This window comes from Rhinolophus ferrumequinum, chromosome 22 (assembly GCF_004115265.2).
Source record: "Rhinolophus ferrumequinum isolate MPI-CBG mRhiFer1 chromosome 22, mRhiFer1_v1.p, whole genome shotgun sequence".
Taxonomy (NCBI): domain Eukaryota; kingdom Metazoa; phylum Chordata; class Mammalia; order Chiroptera; family Rhinolophidae; genus Rhinolophus; species Rhinolophus ferrumequinum.
The window spans coordinates 27,104,125-27,124,619 of NC_046305.1; positions in this window are offsets into that span (position 1 = coordinate 27,104,125).

Here is a 20,495-nt window from a genome sequence, read left to right on the forward strand (position 1 = left end):
AAAACAAATCTTCTTAGGAAGAGCTCATTTTCAACACAGGCCTCAAAGAGTTACTGAGTGTAAATTTCAAGGATTATAATAGTTCACATTAAAAATCACAAAACACCTACTGGCATAAGACACCATGAGTGACAGTCAGAGAACAAATAGACAGCAGAAACAGAAATGCAAGGATTCCATATATTGAATTTTTATCAGTCATAGAATCTAAAGTGATAATATTCAATATGCTTCAAGACATAAAAGCAGGAAGAAGAAAGTATGAGCAAGAAATAAGAAACTATAATAAACAACCAAACAGATTAAAGAAAAATGGAACTTCTATAAATAAAAAAATATGATGCTAAATTAAATAGTTGAGAGACTGACTACATAGCAGATTACATACTGCTGAAAAGAGAACCAGTGAACTGAAAAACAGATCGAAAAAAATTTATCCAGGATGCTGTCCATGGATTCAAAGGTGGAAAATATGAATGAAAGTTTAAGAGACATGGAGGATGAGAAAGTGTAACATATATCTCAGTGGAGTTCCAGAAGGACATAATAGAGAGAAGGGGATGTAGAAATATTTGAAGATAAAAATAACTAGGAATTTTCCAGTGTTGTTGTGAGATATCTATCCTTAGCTCTAGAAAGCCCAACAAAATTCTGGAAGGATAAATAAAAAGAAATTCAACAGAAACATATCACAATTTAATTACAAATAAGAACAAAAGACAATGTTAAAAAGCAGAGAATTTCAGAGAATGTAATAATAAAATTAAAAACAGAAATTAATAAAATATAAAAGAAATGACACCATAGAGGAATCTATGAAAACAAAGCTGGTGTGGGGACGGCCAGTTAGTTCAGTTGGTTAGAGCGCAGTGCTTATAACACCAAGGTTGTCAGTTCGATTCCCTCATGGGCCGTTGTGAGCTGCGCCCTCCATAACTAGATTGAAACAACTACTTGATGAGTCTTGGAAAAAACACACTTAAAATAAATAAAAAGTTAAAATAAAACAGAACAAAAACAAAAACAAAGCTGGTATTAAAATAGACAAACTTATAATAAGAGTGATAATAAATAAATGCTTAATAAATAAGTTTACACATGAATAATAACAGGAATAAAAAGGGGGATCACATTTTATTTTACTAAAAGTCTTTACATATTATAAGAGACTTGTGAAGAACTTTATGTCAATAAATTAATAAACTTAGATTAAATGAACAATGCATTTGGATATATTTGGCTTTATGTAACAGAATACTTAATTAACAGTTGTTTGAGCAATAAGACACTTAATTAAAATATAGAATGGATTTTGGGCAGACAAGAATGCTTTCTACATAAGCTTGTCACTAATCATTTTTCATACAAGCTTTTTTGAGGTAAAACATTATTACACAAAAGTGCACAAATCAAGTGCATGGCTCAATATATTTTCACAAAGGGAACACATTCAAGTAAGCAGCACACAGATCAAGATACAGAACATTGCCATAAAACAGAAACCTCCCTGTGGCAGTAATAATTTAAAGCTTAATCCTCACAAGTGCTTGTAGCTCATATGGATTCAGCTGGCTGGTATTTTAAAAGCACAACCATTTTTGTACTCACCAGTTCTTTCAAGAGCTGCATTTTGAAATAACTGTTTTCCTCTAGAGTTTAAAGTCTTACCTCAGCATGTGTCCTCACTAGATCTACCAGTTCTGCTGAGGTTTCCAAGATATGTACACATGTAGACTGAGACCAGTGCCATTGTTAAAGATTCAGGATGCTGCAGTCATGTACACCTGGAAGCTACCTGAGGCCTATGCAGTGGCTTAGCTGAAAGGTGTATTGTCTTGCTAGGGACCACATCTTTGTTGAAAGCCCAATATGTACAGCTTTGCTTCGTAGAGTACAAATATTCTGACATAAGCTAGGGTCAAACATAAGCTAGGTCATTTTGCCAGCGTCAAAATATGAGGTGGCTTAAGACTAAAGCCTTTTGCAGAAGTTAAAAGTGATCCTACACAACTGCAAAAACCTACCTGCTTAATACAACCTCTTAAATTGCTAAAGTCAAAACATGCTAAATATACTCTAAAGTCCCACGCTCAAAGCTACACACTCTACCTCACCAAAAGCCTCTTTGTGTATATATTTTGTCATCCAGAATTTAACTCATTATTTATTTACTGATATTCACAACCCAACTTTTCAGATGTTGGGGTCTTTGAGGTTATACCTATAAAATGGAGGTCGCTTTACTATAGTGGCAAGGCCTGTTCTTATACATCTTACAGCATGGAAGAGAACAATCAAAAAATTCTACTCTTTATAGGCAAGCCAGTTTCGTAGATGAAGAAATTAAACTACTCATACGCATTTTCTCAAACTTATTACTCAGGTAATCCCCACTCCTCCTGGGAAGCCAAGAATGAAGGAATAGAGAAAACCCAGGAAAGTTAACTTAATGAAGCTCTCCTTAGATTGAATGAAACACCAAATGATGGAAAGATGTGCTCTCCCCCAACGCATTGGCTCAAAGTATCAGAAAACAATGCATTGGAAGTTAAGATTTCATCTTAGTATGCCATAACTTCTCCATGAAAATGTGTACCAGACCCAGGAAATAGGGTCAGAATCTATGCACACAGCTTGTCAAATAGCTAAAGCTCTGAAAAGGTGCTCAGACAGTCTAAAAGTGAACATAAATGGAACCAAGGAAAATACACACTTCCTACTTTGTCTGATAAAAACTAAGTCTTTATTAAGATAATAAAGACCTTTAAACTTTAAATGTTAAATAATCCTTTAAATAACTCCTTAACTAGGATATAAGAGGTCATGTGCTCTACAAAAAGGGAGTAAAAGTCATAAACAGGGAACAAAGATGGTGAAAAGACAGCAGGATGAAATACAAAGACCTCAAGAGTGAAAAAAAGGAAATTAGGTAAAATATGGGAGAAATCAAAACAGCAATATACAACAAAAAGATGCATAGAATGGACATTATAAACAATTTAATAAATGATGTAGAGGGTAAATATGAAAAAGTCCCCCAAAATGTGGAGGACAAGGAAAAGGATGAAATAATAAAAGAAAATATGACAGCAATAGAGGACAGAAAACAGACTTAACTCAATAATTACTGCTGTTTCTAAGGGAGAAAAATGCAGATAAAAGTAAAAGTTTTTGGAGCTGGAAAAAAAAGCAAAACACCCTAAGTAGTAAGACTAAAGGAATCACCATATTGATTAAAAATTAACCAACAGACCCACATAAACATACTCTGGCAAATTTTCTTAATTACAAAAATAGTGTTATAACCTAAATAGAATAAACAGGTTAGCTATAAGGAGAAAAAAAAGTTTGACTTTAATCTTTTCTGGAATACTAAATATAAAGAGTCAATGAAACAATGGATACATTTTTGAGGGACAATTATGTTACATAACCATAAATCAGCAAACAACATGTACTAAAACAGACATTCTCAAAGTGTAGTCTATGGACCTCTTGAGGTCTTTAAAATATTTTTCAGGGGGTTCACAAGGTCAAAGCTGTTTTTATAATAATACTAAGATATTCTTTGCTTTCTTTATTCCGTTAATATTTGCACTGTTAATACAAAAGCAATAGTGGGTAAAACTGCTGGCAGCTTAGCACAAATTAATGCCATAGTGTCAACTGTACTAGTAGTTACATTCTTCACCACCATACACTGGCAGGAGAGAGAAAGAGTGTCCTTGAGGAAACAATAAAAATATACTTTTACTAAATCTTGAATCTTTAGTGCAGATTTAAATAATATTCTATGTGGCAAACAGCAAATATACATAATGCATTTCTGCTGTCTAGTGATGTATGATGGTTGTCTCAAGGAAAAGCATTTGTGTGATTGAATCACAAGCAGAACTAGCTTCTTTTTTCAAGCATCATTATTTTTACTTCAAAGAACTACTGACAGAAAAACCATTGTTATTGAGACTTGGGTACTGGCAAACATTTCTTGAAAATGAGCAAAGTGAGACTATCACTTCAGAGAATTGACAGCATTTGTTGCCAATGAAAAAATTTGAATATTTAAGGGAAAATTAAAATATTAGTAAAATTGCATTTGCTACCCTGAGCTCAGATTGTTATACCTAAAAAGTTTTCTGATGAGATCAGCAGTAATGCAAATGAAAGTGATTTTTTATGTTCATATTTGGAAGATATGCATATCTCAGTGAACCAATAATTTCCAAATGACCAAATGCATGCTGATACAAAATTATGCATGAATAAAAATTCTAACCAAAGTGGAAGATAGATCAATAGAGTCTAATTTAATAGAGTAAGAACAGTTCACTGATATGGCTTTAGATTCCACATTGCAACTAACCTTTAGGAAATGACTATTTATTGAGTTTTTGTATAGTGTCAAAGAAGAAAATACAGAATTATCTGAAAAGATTATTAAAATACTTCCCCTTTTTCCAATTACATATTGATGCGAGGCCAGATTTTCTTCATATGTTCCAACCAAGGCAGCATATTACAACACACTGAAGGCTGAAATGTATGGGCCATCTTCTATTAAGCCAGATATTAAAGAGATTAGCAAAGCAGTATTTTGTATCCAACCAAATGAATGTTCCTGGGGAAAGATAACAGAAAAGAATTCTCAGATATGTAAGGGCTCCATAAATAGAACAGCTTGTTGTCCTTTTTAAAAGCAAATACTTAAAGATTTACTTCTGCCATTCAAGATATGAATAATTATGATGTAAAAAAATATATATAAGTGGAGCCACTTCAAAATGGAGTCAGAGATGCCATCCCAGAGGAACTGCTTTGAACATGTTACTCCTCAAACCTTTGGAATGTTAAAACCTTTGGGCTGGACCTCAAGCAGCATTATCTCTCCAAACAACTATTTGCAAAAATAACAGAAGAGCAGGCATTATGACTACTGAACAGAAAATTAAAGACATTCTTTAGAATTACTATCACTATGTTAGCTTATCCACACCTATAGAAATTCCCTCCTTCTATATTCATGTAATTTTCCTTCTTTTCTTTCTCACAAATACTCCTTACCTTCTCCTCCTAATCAGAACACTACTTGGGTTTCTTCCTGAATCAGTACTTCCAAAATACCTGTATTTTTTAGATCTCAAACAAATGCTTGTTGCCTCTCACTTAGCCTTTCATTTTTAGATTATCATAGCTGGTGTCAGAAGTGGGATCTAAAGTGACCTCATGTTTGTGCACTGGCATTCACTGGAACTGGGTATGGTACCCACAGAGACTCTTTTGTGCTCACCATTTACATGGACCACTGCCTCCCTGATCTTGAAGCCCTCTTGGGTTTGGACCTTCCTCCTTTTGCTAAATAAATCTAAGTGTACCTACTTTTGGCTTCTTATTACAGAGAAAATAAAAGATAAATTTTGTTGAGGTTGGTGCCTTTGTTTTAGATCAGGAGGGATTTTCCCTGGGTGAGGGACAATTGCCCTGGGGACGACTGTCCCAGTGCCAGCATGGGGATGCTGCCACAGGAGTTGCTACTGCATAAGGAGTTTTTCCCTCAGGAGGAAACCTCCTTCACTTGTGTAAGGTTTCCTGGGAGCTGAGCAACTAGGACTTTGCTACAAGAGGCACTTTTTCTCTCAGGAGGAGACCTTCTTTATCTGTGGAAGCTTTCCTGGAGGTGAGCAACTCAGAGCTTGCTATTGCATAAGAATCTTTTAGTCTCATTAAAAGTGCCCTGGGGGGTGAGAAGCTCTCAGCTATTTTCCCTGGTGAATGAGTACTCATTTTTTGTATGCTTTTTTGTTTCCTTTTCTTGTCTTTGTCATATTGTTGTCATCAGAAACAGATTTTGTAGGGAAAGACACAGGCATGAATACTATAAACCTGTCCATGTTGGCCCCCTCAAACTGACAAGCTTGCAGATCTCTCCAGACCATTTTCTGTTTAGACAAACTTTGCTGTGGGTCCTTATATAAAAACCAGATGAGGTTTTTCCTTCTGTCTTGTTCTGTGTCCTGAGAGCTTGGCTCCGTGACCAACAAAAATTTTTCTCTGGTCTCCACCATCTGGAAGGTGCACTTACTGGGGTGCATCTGGCTAGTTGAATAGACTATTTGGGCAGCTGTATCCAGTAGAATAGAAGCACAGGAATTTACAACTGGTTAGCTGTAGCCAGTCAACTGGCATCTTTTTGCCTTTTTGTCTGTGCCAACTCTCAGGGGAATTTGTCATGAGACGTCTCCCTCCATAAAGGCCTTTGTTGTCTCAACCTTCATCTCAGCCTTCATTGCTTTACTGCCTGTAGCAAAGAGGGGCTTTTACTGCCTTAGACTACTCTAGGAATCAGTTTTCTAGATCTTGTTTTGTCTTTGGTTAAGCCATAAAAGACTTATTGGTTTGGGTTGCTATTGAGATTAGTATATCCGACTGTCAATAGCCAGGTGATGAATGCTTTGAATTGGAAAAACTTCTAAACCGGATATATATATATATATATATATATATATATATATATATATATCGGATATATATATATAATATATATATATTAGGGAGATCTCATCATAACAGCTATTTTATTGGAACCTATGGAAAGATCAAATTTTAAAATGGATACAACGAAATATAATGGCTAGCCTCCTTCATTTGAGTAAATAAAACTATGTAAAAGGTTTTACTAAAGAAAGATAATGTAGTTAGAAAAGTGGATCAACCTATTATGTCATTTAGGTGACAATTCAGTTCTTTGGGAATTGAAAGCAGCTGTCCTTGTTTTACAAATCCAGTCTTTACAGAACCAGGGGTAGGAAACCAAAGTCCTCCTAGGAGGGGTTTGCATTTCATTCCCTGAATCTTTGAGATGTAAATACCTGGTCTTCTCCTAGAAACTCTTATCTAGACTATCTTTTAAAAAAATGCAAATTTAAGGATGGTAATTCTTAGCCAAAAAGGGAGAAGGGAGGGAAAGCTCATTTGCATAGATCCCACTTCCTTTATGGAATCCATGAAGTTTCTGTTTGCATCTGTTTGTATGTTCATGTGTGTCTATATATATGTTGTAAGTATGTGGTATTTTTCTACCTCCAAATGGTACTGCTAATTTGCTAAAAGAGCTCTAATTAATTGGCTTAAAAGCAAATAAGTGCTTACACGTATAAATTAAGAATTGGTTATCTAAAATTCTCAAAAACATAGAAGCTAACCCAAACACTTTTCAAGTTCATGTGATCTAAAGTTAATCTTTAGTAAATAAAAACTAGTTTAAGTGTGTTGGTTTAATTAAAATGGACATGTCTTTAGAGTTATCAATATTAAGTATAACACTTTTATTCTAACTAGGCTTCTCAATTTGTCAGCAAAAGTAATAACTTGGAGGGATGGCTGACTTGGTCTAATATCTCATGATGTTTTTGTGGAAACCTAAACGTAATGATTAAGAACAAGTAAAATAAATAGATGTAAGTGGGATAAAAAAAGTTTTTTAGGCAAAACTTTTTAGCAATAATTATGTGTGTTATGGTATATGTACTTAAAAATAGTTCTCTAAAATCTTTTGGTAACTAGAAACTTGAAAGTTTTGCTAGCTAATTTAAATGATGGAAATTTACTGAATATTTAGATAATTTCCAAATAAGATAAAATACTGAAACATTAATTGCTAAATAAGTCTAAGTTTACCTACTTTTTGGTTTATTATTACAGAGAAAATAAAAGATAAGTTCGGATCTGTTAATAAAAATGTCTGTGTACAGCATAATGGTTAGACATTTATATAATTTAAGTGATTCCCCCGATTAGTCTAGTACCCACCTGGCAGTATACATAGTTATTACCATATCGTTGACTATATTCCCTATGCTTTACTTTACATCCCCATGACTAATTTGTACTTCTTAATTCCTTCATCTTTTCACCCTGCTCTCCAGCCTCCTCCCATCTATCACCCCAATAAATTTGGTACTCATCTGGCATCACATAATTATTACAATATTATTGACTAAATTCCTTATGCTATACCCTACATCCCCATGACCACTTTGTGACAACAATTTGTTCTTCTTAATCCCTTCCCCTTTTTCACCCGTCCCTCCACCCCCTTCCCAGCTGGCAACCATTAAAATGTTCTCTGTGTTTATGAATTTATTTTGTTCTTTAGATTCCACATACAAGTGAAATCATAAATGTCTAACCACTATGCTGTACATCTGAAATTAATATAAAATAATATGAATGTCAAAAAATAATAAAATTTTAAAAAAGAAATGACCAGGAAAAAAAGTTTGTGTTTTGTTCAGCAAGCATATGTTTCAAAAATCATGAAATATATTTGCTAGTAAAAGAGCCTATGTTTCTAGAGGTTATGAAATGTATTTGTGGGTTTGCCAGTCTATGGGAAGCTGATGTGATAATTTATAATTGCTTATTTTTATTTTTCACTAGAAATTAAGGTTTCTAAGGGTTAAGAATTCTAATAAGATGAAAGAAAGATAATATAGGTTTTCAGGAACAGAATGTATAAGATATGTAGATTTTTGAGAGAATTTTTTTAAAAAATGGTTTTCCTGAAATAAGCTGGTTACTTCTGAATTGGTAAGAGAACAAAAGACAAACTGTAAGGAACAAGAAAAGATGTAGAAGGTTTATGAAAAGGAATCTTGACAAAACAAATTTTATGTGTGGTCAAGAATAAGATTGAAATTAATTCAATTAAGTGATTTTATTTTATTATATTTATTTATTTATTTTAAAGATTTTATTGGGGAAGAGTAACAGGACTCCATTGGGGAACAGCGCGTATCCCTAGGACCCTTCCCAAGTTAAACTGTTGTCCCCCCAATCTTAGTTGTTCAATCTTAGTTGTGGAGGGCGCAGCCCAGCTCCAGGTCCAGTAGCCGATGCCAGTTGCAAGGGCACAGCCCATCATCCCTCGCAGGAGTCGAACCGGCAAACTTGTGGTTGAGATTTGATGTGGATGGGAATTGAGCCAGCAGCTTCGGCATTAGGAGCGCAGAGCTCAAACCACGTGAGCCACTAGGCCGGACCTCAATTAAGTGATTTTAAATATCAAAAGTAAGCTGACGCAAAATTAGAGTATGGTTCTCTTTCTCTCTGTCAAAAGGACAAAGATTTCTTAGTTCCTGATAAGATATTACAAAAAAAAGTTTTCTGCCTAGAAAGCAAAGATTCTGTTTTATCAAAATAATTTTCTGTATCTGATGTTGCCTTAATCAGGTTCTTGATTACTTAAAAAAAACCTGAATCTTCTCAATAGTAAGAGCAAAGTTTTGCTAGTAATCATAATGTTCTATATATTTTTTTTGTCACTTTGGTTAAATGGATAATTGGCTAAATGAATTGTTTCATAATGATCTGTGATATGCATTTTTAGTCAAATGTCTAAGACTTTTGATATGTTTGACAAACTTTCCAAAATTAAAAAATTAAAATCTTTTTTTAAATGAAAATAACTGAGATTTTGTCAAAAGGATCCCAGAAATATTTCAAGAAAGATTTCTTTCTTTATAAAAGGGGGAAATTAAAGTAATCCGACTTATTTGAGATGCTAAAATTACATGGAAAGCATTGTCAAATAAGAAATTTAATACCTCTTGTATTTGGATAAAAACCTCTGGTGAAATAGAGATGGAACTAAATAAAATCCAGCACAAGACCAATGGTTAAATACAGTACCCACTGACACCTCATGGTTCTTTGATATCCTCAGCTGGCTGCCCTCAGATATTGCCTCCTCGTTCAGATTTATTCTCCAAATTGGACTTAACATTGTATTGGTTATAAGAATTTTTGTTGCTATAAAACTTTGTTTTGTATAACTTGATATTTTAAAGACACCAGTCGAATAATGGTTGCTCGACATTTTGAGATGATCGTTAAGGCTTAGGAGACTTCCTATGAGAAACTGAAGCAGGGCCACGTTGCGACTCCCGTAGCAGAGGCCTCGCAACGTCCCCAGCCTCACCTTTCCTTGACCTATAGTTTAACAGTAGATCATCCTCCAGTGGCATGAGCTCAGGAACGTCTCCTGTCCCAGTTCCTTGTTTTAGAAAATTACCCTGAAACTTATGATTAATACCCTAATGCTTATTAATCACAATCTCTATGGTTTAGCATTCTTTCCAGGCTACCCTCAGTATTGTTCCAAGGTTGCTGATGTCACTGGATAACCATGTTGCCAGAGGGAAGGCTCCATGCAGACACCTGGAACCATCACGTAGCCTCTGGAGGAACGCCCACATTTTCCCTTAAATACTCCAAGTTGGTCTGAGAATGTTAAGGCAGTTTTTGAAGGTGTTAACCTGCAGACTTCTCAGATCACAGGTGCTCTGACAATAAACACTTATCCTATAGCCCAACTCCTATGTCAGTCTATTGACTGAGCGGTGCAGGCAGCACGAGCCCTGGACTCGGTTGCCCTCCAGTTTCAAAACCTCAAGAAACTAGAGAAGAAATTTGCTCTTAAAGAAACGTGATGTCAAAGCCTTCCTGTATTCTGGTACTCTTGTTGCCCAAATGTGGCATAAGGCTCCTAAGAAAATGAAAACCACTTTCCCTCCTTTGTGGGACATGACATACTAGGAATGAGCCTTTCTGGTAACTAAGGACCAATGATGCTCTTAATAACTGATTGGTGATGCTTTCAAGGAAAGATCTTGATCAAAAGGGGGAATTGTGAAAAACAATATAAATGGAGCCACTTCAAAATGAAGTTGGAGCTACCATCCCAGAGGAACTGCCTTGACCGTCTTATTCCTCAAACCTTTGGAATGTTAAAGGTGGGAAAAAGAATTGTTGAACTGGGCCTAAAGCAGCATTATATTGTAAACAACTGTTTGCAAAGATAACAAGAAAGCTGACATATGACTACCAAACTGAAAATTTAAAAACATTCTTTAGAATTAGCATCACCATATTAGCTCATCTGCACCTATAGAAATTCCTTCCTTCTATTCATGTAATTGTTCCCCTTCTCTTTTTCAGAAATACCCCTTGCCTTCACATCCTAACTAGAACACTATTTGGGTTTCTGCCTGAATCATGCTTTCCAAATAACTATTCTTTTGGATCTCAAATAAATGTTTGTTACCTCTCACTTGGCCTCCATTCTTAGGTTAACAATGACTACAAGAATGGAGAAATTGAGTGATAAAAGCATTTGTTTTGTGATTAATAAATTGCCTCCAAATTACTTGTGTTAAGTTTGGAAAAGGAGCAATTCCTCAAAAAGGGAAAGGATGTTGGACAAACAAAAACTAGAAATCAGCATATCACCTTGTCAAAGTCCCTCTGTTTAGAAAGTCCATTTCCCTCTGTGTGCATCTAAATCCTATTTGTATTTCAAGACAAAGCTCAGATCTGACATAGAATCATAGAATCTCAGTACTGGAAAGAGGCAGGAGACAGGGGAATAATTTATATTGAGATCTATTATTATGTACCTGTCTGGGTGTTTAAAATTCATTCACATTTAATTTTTACAGAAAAACAGAAGAATAGGTTTATTATCTCCATTTTATAGACAAGGAAATCAAAGTTCAGAGAGGTTAAACAACTTACCCATTGTTATCATACTAGCTAGTGGTAGAATGAAGACTCAAACCCAGATCTTTTGTACTTTGAAGCCCAGGCCCTTTGTATTTCATTATACTACCTTAAAGTTCATCTAATCTTAATAAACCCTGCCCAAGCTGGTGCTTAAATCTTCATTGAGACACCAACATGAAGGAATCAGCCCAATCCTCTCCAGGGACAAAGAATTCCACACAGTTCAATGCATTAAAAAGTTTCTCTCAGTATTAAGCTGACATATTTCTTCTGAAACCCTTACCCATAAATACTAATACCCTTAAATCTTAATACCTTTTGGGCTCATGCATAATGAGCTAATGGGAGAAGTTTATTCGTTTTTCTTTCTTACATGGGAATAGAATTTCTGCTTCAGCACAGAGGCAGACTTATCATGAAGCTAATGAAGCTGAAGCTTGGAGCTTCACTTGCCTGAGCCCTGTGAGTTCTGGCAGTTGCTGGGAGTTGTGGAGAGTTCTAGATGGAGAAGGAAACAGATAGCAATTAGGAAGCATGTCTGGCAAATTGGCTAAAGAGATCTCAGAAGAAAGTAATCTGAAATTCCGAAGCTGCAGTAATTTGTTATTTATTTTCTCATACTTAACAAATATTTACTTTTGTCTCTAATTTTATACTGGAAACTTCATGTTATTTTCTTTAAAGAGGATTCCAAAAATTGTATTTAGTCCTGACCAACCCTTGATTTGATCCATAATAGTCCTGTTAAATATATTTTCAATACTGTATTTATACTTCACCAGAGAAGATATACAGATGGAAGATAAGTACAAGCAAAGATGATCAACATTATTAGTTATTAGGAGCCAATTAAAACCACAATGAGAAACTACTACACATCTATTAAAATGGCTGAAATTAAAAATCTGACACTACCAAAGTGCTGATAAAGATGCATAGCAACTGAAACTCACATAATGTTGGTGGGAATGCAAAATGAACAGCCACTGTTTGGAAACAGTTTGACAGTTTCCCTTCCCCCACCCCCCCCTTATTAAAGATTTTATATTTTTAGAGCAGTTTTAGGTTCACACACAGTTTCTTTTAAAGTTAAACATAGTTACCATATGATCCAGCAATCCTACTCCTTGGTATTTATCTAAGAGAAATGAAAAATTTTGTTCCCACAAAAACTTGTACATAAATGTTTATGGTGGCTTTATTCATAATTACAAAGTACTGGAAACAACCCAAATGTCCTTCAGCTGGTGGAAGGCTAAATAGACTATGGTACATCACAGAATGGAACATCACTCAGCAATAAAAAGGAAGATGCAACAACATGGATGAATCGCAGATGCATTTTGGTAAGTGAAAGAGGTCACATGCAGAAGACTACATATGTATAATTCCACTTATATGACATTCTGGAAAAGACAAATTATAGGGATGGAAGATAGATCAGAGATTGCCAGTGGCTATGGGGTTGGGGGAGATTGACAGCAAATGGGCGGTATAAAGGAATTTGGGGGGATGAAACTGTTCTGTATCTTGATTGTGGTGATGTTTACATAATTGCATACATTTGTCAAAACTCATAGAACTGTACAAACAAAAGAGTAAAATTTACTCTATGTAAAAAATTTTAAGTGAATAGTTTTGTGGGCTTTTTTTAGTTCTTTATTTACAATGGCTCTCAATCTATTGGATAAAACAGAGTTTCAGTCCTCAGAGAACTTTTAGTACAGCTGGTAAAATGAAGGTGACTGCTCTAAGAAACAGTATAATATAAGGATGGTAAAATGAAGGTGACTGCTCTAAGAAACAGTATAATATAAGGACCACATACCTAAACATATATCAAAGACAGGGAGACAAGTAGAAATGCATGCAACTTCAAAAACTGATACATACAGGTATTGGAATAAATATAACAAGGTAAATTTAGTGGGAGAAAGCTTCCTGAAAAGGATGAACAGAGGTTGTAAAAATAAAATCATGCAAGGATCTGAAAGCACATTGGAAAGGTAAAAAGATTTATAAAAGCACAGATTGCATAATTTTCTTTGCATCCCCTATAAGGCCAAGCATAATATTGTGCATATTGCTGGTGTTTGGTAAATTGTTTTTTATTACTATTGTTATTACATAAGATTCATAAATACAAGAAATTGTTCAAAAGAGTGGAAAGGCATTCAAGTCAAAGGGGCATGTCCAGAGAAGTTTCTATCAATTCCAGAGCTGCTGGCTCAGATCCCAAGGACTTATCCCTTGTTACAGGCAAAGTTTTGGGGGTGGCACCTGGTAGGTTTTGATCTAGGATGAGTGAGGTCCTGCTTTTAGCAATGGCATAGTTTGCAGTTTAAGTAACTGGTATTAATTAATCTTGTGCTTCCTGTTCTATACAAAGATGTAGGTTTTGATGGGTATAGGAACACAAGTTCCCACCTGCCCAGGTGGGCATACTTCCTGTGGCAGCCCCCTGTGCTTGTCTTCCTCTCCTGTTTGACTGCCAGGCTCAGTGTTCTGTAGAAACCAGCCCTGATGGTATCTTGTTCTCCAGGTCTGCAAGAGCATTCTTAGCCGCAGATTGGTGATGTGACAATTAACCTTCAAAGTGGCCTGATAGCAGCTATTGGGTACAGAGCCACAACCACCTCCGGAAAGTCAGCATCTTGCAAGCCCACTAGTACACCACAAATCCACTGCTGCCTTGATTTGCCAGAGGAAGAAAACTGTTTAATTAACTGTTTTTACCAAGCCTGCCAGGACCATAAAAGCCCTTGATATCTCCCCATCAAAAGGGTCCCTTCCCCAACAAGCTGCAGACCAGAAAGTAAAGAATTAATTTTATTCAAATAAATCCTGTAATTCCTTCTCCTTTAGGACAACTCCTAGCTGAACAATTTTCCTGGACACTGAACTCTCAACTTTTTTGTCATTTCCCTTCATTCTTAACTCTAAAATCTACTAAGTTTTCATGAAAATATCTTACTCTTACTTTACTATTGTTGTTTTAGTTTTGGTTTTCTGTTATTGCAGGTTGGATCTTCATAAGTACACCTATGTCCAATTTTAATGCGATAGAAGGCAGGCACTGGCTTTGATTTTGTATAGTGGAATATAGTAACACATGATTTTTTTCAATAATAAACTATCACATAGATGGGAAAACAAGAGTCTAATGAAAAATATTTATAGCTCCTAGTCTCTCCCTCCAGCAAAGTCTCTTCCTGTATATAAGGAACCGGAAGGGGATTCCATGAGTCACCAAGAAGTTTAGGGACTGACAGTCACCTGTTGCCTTCCACAGGTTTTCTGGGTATATAATTTCAAAATACAGTAATGAAAAGAACAGCCTTCATCTCTTCTCCCTACCTCACATGCTAAGAAATACAAGGGTTCCAAATAAATGATTCATAGATAAGAAGCCATTTCACATATATTTATATTTACTATATATTTTAATTTAGAAACATTTTCACATTCAATGCCAAAATACAGACACTGCACTCTGCAACCTTATCCACTGCCCCATTTACTCCTAGGACACTCTCCTTCTCTTCTCATTATGGACCCCTATCTACCTTTAACTCTTACTTTGCCCCAATTCTCCCAGTAAAGCTCAGGCAACTTGTCAGTCTCATCCTACTAGTTGTAGCCAGACCTGGGAGATTATCTCCTGAAGGTAGGAAGCAATATGGAAGTCTGGGGAAATTTCCCTATCTAACCCACAGAAGAGATGTTTGAAAAGCTTACAGAGCAACTTGTGAGCTTTAAGATCGTGCATCCTAAACAAAGGCAGCCAGCCACCCAGAGGACTATCTCCCTGGGGAATTCAATCACAAACCATGAAATGGCTCCTATGCCAGGGAAGACCAAGGCTGGTAAGAAATGGGAATATTTTAGCCAATCAGCTTCTCCCCAGGGCTGTGGGGAAAAGTCTCTGAGAAGGAGGCTTTGGGACCAAATAGGGAGAAACGGAAAACAGCACCTAGATTAGCTAGATGCAGAAAGAACAAACAAGCCATCCCTGAGCTGGGAGGCTGGCCCCACAACTATGGGATGCATAAATTAGCACCTGACTTTGGAGGCAGTCAGTTCACACTAAGCTAACAAATCAAGGCAGTAAGGCAGGCCAGAGCTCAGATGACAACGTATTTAAAGTGATGGGACAGGAAAGGCTATAGAGCTTGGGTTTATCATCCATGTTGTTGTAACATGCTTGATGCAAGGCACAGTGTACCTCTGAGCCTCCGTATCTTCCAGGACAGCAGAAACTTCCCAGGCAATACAGATGTGGGACCTAAGTTCTCTAGGTTTAAAATTCTTGGTCCCATGTGCTTGTGAGAAGTTATTCTAACTTCATAGGACACTTTCCCATTTAGCTAGGTTTCACATGTATTCTCTATTTTATCCTTCTGTGTGAGATGGCTATCTTTCCATTTTACAGAAGACGAAGCTAAGGCTTACAGAAATGAAAGCTTATAGAGATGTAACAACTTAACCCCAGAGACACACTTAGAAAACAGGTCTTTAGACACCCCATCTGACATTCTTTACATTACCCAGTGGTTTTCAAACTTTGGTTTTCAAGGCATTCAACAATTTCATGGAGGTACTTGTGGTGTTTTGTGGGGATTCTTCCAGCAGGTCAAAAACTTTTTACAACACTGTTCAGGGATGCCTGACTTTGGTACAACCCTTTGATTTCAAGTCCTTTGGTTTCCTCAGCAATCCTCAGAGCGTTGTTAGGCATCACCTTCCCCTGCTGCTACAGTGATTAAGAAGGATAAATAATGCATAGATGGGGCCCCAGGTGCCTTGAAAACAAACCTCACTTCTGTTAGAATTCCAGCCTCACAGAGCTGTGGTGAGAGAAGTGGGCAAAGCAAAAGGAAGTCTGTTACTGATACTTCTTGCCGTGGAGTGATAATGCAACCGTTCATCTTCCTGTTGGAGTTTGAAGTGCTCTCACAGTTATGAATGAAATTCTCTCAGATTGGTTTTAAAGTTCCTTTAAAACATCTCGTTCTTAAATGAGTTCCAGTAGCTTCCTGCATCAGCAGTCTAACACATTTCTAGAGTGACTGCTCTGACAGAATGTGGTATACAGTCCTTGTTTCTGTTGCTGCCCACCAACTGAACTCTTTTCCTATATTTGAGGAATTCCTTACCATTTGAACTTTAGTGAAAAGCAGAGTCAGGGTCTGCTATGGAAATGAAAGGACCACATACTTCCTCAGCACCTCTGGCAGCTAGAGTGGAGGCGTGTAATCTGAGCTTGGTCAGCTGGATGTGCCCACACGGCATTTTGACTCAGGAAATATCAAAGCAAAGAAAGAAGCAGGAAAACAGAGAATTTATTCTAGCAACAGCAATATCCAGTTACCACACCAGGGGTGGTGTGCAGTGTCCATTCCTGACAGTGACAGAGGCTTTATCAGACTGGCTTGGTGGTAAGATTTTGGCAGTGGTTCTGGTTCCCTCGCTCCTCTTTATTTATGCCCATTTTCAGAGCTTGAGTCTCCAGGAAATTTTATGAACTATCCAACTCCTACTTCTGATTGTTCAGGCCCAAACTTTGACAACATCATTTGAGTCTTCTTTGTAACACTGTATCCAATCCATTTGGAAATTCTGGAAATGGCCTAGCTCTTCACTGGCTCTCCTTGGCCCAAGCTGCCATCATCCCTCACTGGATTACTGCAATAGCCTCTTAACAGGTCTCCCTGCTTTCACCTTTATTCCCATATAGTCTTCTCTGCATACAGTAATCAGTGATTTTTTAAAAAAAGCATAAGTCAGATCCAGTCACTCCTCTTCTCAAAACCATACCATAGCTCCTCATCTCGCTCAAAATAAATTCCAAACTACCTCTCCAGGTCTCTGTGATTGGCCCTGCTTACTACCTTTCTAATCTTGTCTATTATCACTTCCTCACTTGCTGCTCTACTCTGGCAACACTGGTCTCCACTAGTCTTCTTCAAAATGTGGGGCACAATCTTGTTGTTGGACCTTTAGCTTTGCTGTTCCCTCTGCCAGGAATGCTCTTCTCCAAGGTCCCCACGTTACTTGCTTCCTCACTCCAATCAGGTCTCTACTTAAATGTTACTTTATCAGATAGGCTGCCTTGACCACCATATCTAAAATAGCACTACTCTCCTCTGCCAGCTCCCTTCTTTATTCTTCTCTAACATCTGAATCATTCCTCTTTATTTTTCTTTAGCACCTGAAACATAATATCTTCATGCATTTATTTATTGTCTCCCCTACTACAATGTAAGCTCCTTGAGATTAGGGATTTTGTTTTCTGCTATATCCCTAGAGCTTAGAAGAGTGCCTAGCACATAATGAGCACTCAATAAATATACATGAAGTAGGTGTGTTGACCAAATAAAATTCCATTTCTGCTTACATCAGCCATAGTTGATTTCTGTTTCTTACAACTTAAACTCCTAAGAACCTTATCTGGTAGACACAGTATAGGACCCAGCACACTGGGAATCAAATTGTACTCTCATTTAGTGACCTTGGCCAAAGTCACTTAATACCCTGGGACTCAGTTTCTTTATATGTTGCCCCTTTTGCTCTAACATAATTTCACAGTTTAACAAAAACTGTCCAAGAAACAATAGAATAGTGGTTTTTCCAAATAACTTCATTCTTTAGCTTTTACAGTTAGCATTTATGTTCTTAGAAATGAGTCACCTCTGCACATAGTTTATTAGTCTCAGATAATTCTTATATATTGCCAGTGTCATTTGTTACCATTGCCACCAGTGTCACCAACATAATCGTCATTAAATAAAAGTAACAACCTAAAAGATAGTATAGGATTCAGGTTAAATAAAATGCTAAAGAATTTCACAGGGGAACTGAGTTGTGAAATAGGTGGGACTGGAGCTAGGGTTCAGTGGGAGATGTTAATAGAATTAAAGTGACAGAGAGGTAAGGTGGTCTACAGACACTTTATACACATGAGAGCAGAGTGCTACAGGTATATGATCAGGAGGTGGAATACCTGGAAGTAAGCAAGGTCCAGTTGAGCAGAGATAACCAGACTATGCACTAGCTTCTCTTGATTTCTAGGAAAATATTTAGATCCCACAGCTTAAATCCTTCTCTCAAACTTTTGTTCGAATTGTACCCATATCTATACCCTTAACCCATCTTGCTTCCTTCATCTTCTTGCATCCAAAGACTATATAGACTTTTTTATTTTTTAAGTTCCTTTGCATCACTCATTGGTTCCTATAAAATTCTAGGACTTTTTCTCATGAACTGCTACCAAACAAAGTTTTCCCCTTCCTATACTTATTATATGTTTTAATATATATGCTGGACTCTCAATTACTCTGATAAATTTTTGTTTTTTAGCCCAACATTTAGCCTATTAATTAGAATTTGGAATCCTAACTCTGTAGGTCAATATAGTGATTATAGCTACTACAGTTTGTGTCACCTGACAATTTCATAGGTATTTCTCATCGGTCTTTATCCATGTTGTTGAAGAATATATTGAATGAGGTAAGGTCTGGCCCTTTGGAAATCTCTTTCCAAGTTGAAATTGATCTTATCAGTACTTGGGTTTAACTTTTCAGTAACCAATAAATAAATTCACCCAACTGAAGAAATTGTGATTTAATAAATAGAACAATTGTACTGAGATTCCTATGAACATGCTTCTGAAAGAGTTTGCCCTGACCTTGTCAAGTCAATTTACTTCTCTTGAACTCATTTAGAAAATGAGAGGGCTACACTAAACTTATTTCCTGTTCCAACGTTCAAGGATTCTATCATCCAGTCCATATCTCCCCATAAAAATGGACAATATTGCACTATTTCTTTAAGTATCCATTTTTTTTCTCTCAAAGACAGGGCAATAATATTTCTGTTTGGTCCAATTAACGGTATTTCAGCAAAGGTGAGTCTCACAATATTCTCAAGAATAGACAGTCCAATTTTGATGATTCATTCCACAAACATTTGTTGAGTTCATACTGTGTCAAGCATTATACTAAGGGGCTTCTAAAATAAATTAACAATAAAAAACAAAGTTAATTACCAAGTAAACTCTGCATTCCCAAATTTGCCTCCTGCTCATTGATTTTGTATCTGTGCAGCACTGTGAAAGTAAATCTGACTACTTTCCATTGACACTAGCCATTATAGTTTCCATAGCATCAATATTTATGCATTTTATTAAAAGAACTATGTTTTGTAGCTGAATTCTCTGAGATATTCTCTCATTCCCTGTGAGGCCATATGCAATTAATCATGTCCTTCATTCTTTTTTTCCAGTGTTTTCTCTGGGATCTTTAGGGAAATAGGAACTATATCAGTTGGGATTTGATCAGGGAAGCAGACCACTATGAGTGATACAGAATAAGGATTTATTACAGGGACTAGGTATTTTATAACCATGGGAGCTATTTAAGCAGTCTATGTAAATCTGTTGCTTCTGCATGTGATGCAGCACCGGAAGTCAGCCAGGCCAGCAGTTAGAAAGGAAAGACAGAGAGATAAAGGACAAAGTGGCACCCCTGAGGACAAACTGGAACTGTGTATGTCTCTTTATCACTCCTACTACTCTAAATGCTGCAGGCGATCTGCAGAATAAGCTGGTGTTCCTCAGCATAGAGCCGTACATGCGCATGGCCCAGAATTTGGAGAACATAAAGGAAGAGATCCAGTGGGAGATGGCTTCTGCTCCAAACCAACAAAACAAGCCATTAGATAACTAAAAATATGAGTGCTACATCAGCCCTACGCTGACCATCAGAACACAAAATTGGCTACTGCTTCGCTTTTACCTTCAAAATCTCATGCAAATTTCTCTTGTGCACAATTCTAACCAAGAAGCACACAGGGACAGAAATTATGGAAATGTAGTTCCAGCTTAGCTACTGTGGACACAGTACAAAGCCCTCATACGAATCAATACAAAACTGATG